General features: G+C 37.5%; 1 pseudogene; it reads left to right on the top strand.

Moving 5' to 3' along the window:
• Nucleotides 811-1,478, top strand: LOC110268068 (annotated as a pseudogene).

Genomic DNA, 3,940 nt, shown 5'->3' with positions numbered 1-3,940 from the left:
AAAGCTACTAGTCCCGCTCATCTGATTGGAGCTAAGTTTCATTGATATTTTGGAACTTATAGTATATTCTCTTCTTTTTATCCTATTTGATTTTCAGTTGCTTGGGAACAAGCAACAATTTAAGTTTGGTGTTGTGATGAGCGGATAATTTATACGTTTTTTGGCATTGATTTTACATAGTTTTTAGTATGATTTAGTTAGTTTTTACTATATTTTTATTAGTTTTTATGCAAAATTCACATTTCTGGACTTTACTATGAGTTTGTGTATTTTTTTGTGATTTCAGGTATTTTCTGGCTGAAATTGAGGGACTTGAGCAAAATCTGATTCAGAGGCTGAAAAAGGACTGCAGATGCTGTTGGATTCTGACCTCCCTACACTCGAAATAGATTTTATGGAGCTACAGAAGTCCAAATGACGCGCTCTCAATTGCGTTGGAAAGTAGACATCCAGGGCTTTCTAGCAATATATAACAGTCCATACTTTTTCTGAGTTTAAACGATGTAAACTATCGTTCAACGTCAGTTCTCTGCCCTATTCTGGCGTTAAACGCCAGAAACAGGTTACAAGTTGGAGTTAAACGCCCAAAACAGGTTACAACCTAGCGTTTAACTCCAGAAACAGCCTAGGCACGTGTAAAGCTCAAGTCTCAGCCCCAGCACACACCAAGTGGGCCCCGGAAGTGGATTTCTGCACTATCTATCATAGTTTACTCATTTTCTGTAAACCTAGGTTATTAGTTTAGTATTTAAACAACTTTTAGAGATTTATTTTGTATCTCATGAACCCAAACCTCCTAGTAATAAGAGCTATTTTTCCATCGGGCTCTACTTCTTCTACTTCTTGAAGCATGGCAACACTCTCAGGTTCGGCACCATTCCCAACTGTCACATTGGACCTCACACAAAACTCATCATCATCAAATAATACTAATAATACTTTCACTCTTCCAATCAGGCATCATCATCCTCTTAATGTTGTCCCTTTGTTCCAGTTACCCAATTTTTGAGGTCACCTGCAAAACTTTGAGACTCAAACCCTACATAATCAATCAAAATTCTTTGGTCTTCAATTGTGTCAACAAATTGCTGCCTCTTCCCAATCAGGAATCCAATCAACCACAGCAACAGTCGCCATCCCTAGCTGATTCTATCACTGCAGCCATCACCACCGATCCTAACTTCATCATCAGAGGTAACAACAACAACAACAACAACAACAACAACAACAACAACAACAACAACAACAACAACAACAACAACAATAATAATAATAATAATAAACCAAACAGCACTTGAGATGGTAACAACAACAACAACGGCAACCATCTCCTCCATAATCGGCACGATGATGACGAAGATCTCGTCACTGCTGAAGATGCTGTGAGCAGTCGAGAGTTATTGCATTTAGGGTTGGAGGCGGAGGAGAGTTGAGGAGCAATGTGTTCCTTCAATTCATGACGCTCTTTTCTCTTTTTTCTCTATTTTGGAAAGTGGAGAAGTGATAGTGAGAGGGCTGGGGAGGGAGTAGGGTGGGTTAGGGATTTTTTTTGTCATTTTTAAATAGTTAAATTATAGTGTTGGTCCCTATACTTTTACTAAAACTGTAAATTAGTCCTTACTGCTAAACACGTGCAACTCACGTGTTTAAAATAGTGAATATGCTGAGGAATATTCTGTTAAATCAAACGGTGTTTGAACGGTAGAGACCCAATTACAAATTTTAATTTTCTTCAGGGACCCAATTACAAACTTTTAAACTATAGGGACCAATTTACAATTTCACTAAAAGTATAGGGACTAACTATGTAATTTAACCTAAATAAAATCAATTTTTATACTTGCAAATACTATTCAACAACAACATCCCTAGACTCTTCAATAAGAGCTTGGTCAGAGAAAGACTGCAGAACCTCATCAGCTACTACCATGAAAGGAAATTTTCTATCCCATACCGAAGAACCATCACCTCCTTCGGCAAACCCATGAAGTTTCTCTTGCTTCGTAACAAAAGCCGAAAGCTCCTCCAATGCAATCTCTCTGTCCTTCTCAGCAATCTCATCTCCTAGGTTAATCACATCCACCTTCCTTTTCTTAAAAAAAGATTTTTTTTTCATTGGAGCTGGTTGATTCACCTCCCCCTCACCGGCAACTTTTTCTGGATTTGAACATGAATCCTCCTTATCTAAATTCTTCGTCTTCAGCCGAGCCCTCAAGCTCGTTGCCGATACGCCAGGATATTTGCCACTAGAAATAAAAACCAAATAGTGTCAAACAAAGAGCTAAAACAACAATCCACTAAAAAGGAGCAACTCAACACGCTCTCATCAAGGTAATTCACAACCGATGTCTTATCTTCCTGCCAAGGAAGCAACTCAAAAATAGAGATCAGATCTCCTCCATCAACAAACTCAACAAGATAGCCTATTATACACTCGTTCCAAGGAGTAATCTATTCCAGACCGAGTATATGTTGCGGTTGTGAACACCAATACATCGGAAAATTTTCTCCTAAATACTCATCTAAATAAAAGGAAAAATCCTCGTCTACAGATTTCACTTTCAAAAACATTTCTTTAAAATTCTTAAAGGAAGACTTATAGAGTTTGAAAATCAAAAATCTTGGGAACTATTCAAATTCACCCAAACCCCTTTCCAAACCCCTTTAGCTTGAAACAAAGAGAAAAACAGTTCAAGAGACGGTTTTATTTCCAAAAATTCTATCAAAATCACAAAACATCTCAAAAATTTCCAACCATTCGGATGGAGTTGAGATGGGACATAGTTAAGCTGTTTCAAAACATCACATTCAAAAGCTGTAAATGACAATTTCACACGCATCTTCTCAAGAACGCAACTATAAATATAAAAATACTCAAAGTCCTTTTTCTATGAAACACTTGCTCGGCCCTTATGTATGGCAGTAATTCTACCCAAAACCCAGACCTCACTATCTTTGACATATCTATTTCATTCACACTCCCGTTATCAGTAAATAACGACCCACGGATCTTAATATCCTCATTAACCCAATTATATGAACCATCATCTTCAACTTTCGGAACATTTTTTCCTTTTTCTCACTTATTGTTACCCAAAGAGACAAAGTTAGAAAGCAAATGAAAAGTGAACTAACCTCTTTTACTCAACCTTTGATCTAAAAAAACCGCATTTCAATAAACCTAAACTAGCTTTAATTAAGACTTCCAGAATTCCAAAATACTTTAAAGATTTAATAAAACCTTTTTCACTTACAAATAAATCACAGCCGTTGTTTCCAAAACAACCAACGGTAATAAGGGTCCATTGCAAACTGCAAACAGCTTTTAATGACAAGATGATGAGCGGATAATTTATACGCTTTTTGGCATTGATTTTACATAGTTTTTAGTATTATCTAGTTAGTTTTTACTATGTCTTTATTAGTTTTTATGCAAAATTCATATTTCTGGACTTTACTATGAGTTTGTGTGTTTTTCTGTGATTTCAGGTATTTTTTGGCTGAAATTGAGGGACCTGAGCAAAATCTGATTCAGAGGCTGAAAGAGGACTGCAGATGCTGTTGGATTCTGACCTCTCTGCACTCGAAATGGATTTTCTGGAGCTACAGAAGTCCAAATGGCGCGCTCTCAATTGCGTTGGAAACTAGACATCCAGGAATTTCCAGCAATATATAATAGTCCATACTTTGCCCGAGTTTAGATGAGGCAAACTGGCATTCAACGCCAGTTCTCTGCCCTATTCTGGTGTTAAACGCCAGAAACAGGTTACAAGTTGGAGTTAAACGCCCAAAACAGGTTACAACCTGGTGTTTAACTCCAGAAACAGCCTAGGCATGTGTAAAGCTCAAGTCTCAGTCCCAGCACACACCAAGTGGGCTCCGGAAGTGGATTTCTGCACTATCTATCATAGTTTACTCATTTTCTGTAAACCTAGGTTAT

Source organism: Arachis ipaensis, chromosome B02 (genome assembly GCF_000816755.2).
Source record: "Arachis ipaensis cultivar K30076 chromosome B02, Araip1.1, whole genome shotgun sequence".
Lineage (NCBI taxonomy): Eukaryota > Viridiplantae > Streptophyta > Magnoliopsida > Fabales > Fabaceae > Arachis > Arachis ipaensis.
This window is presented reverse-complemented; position numbering and strand designations above follow the sequence as displayed.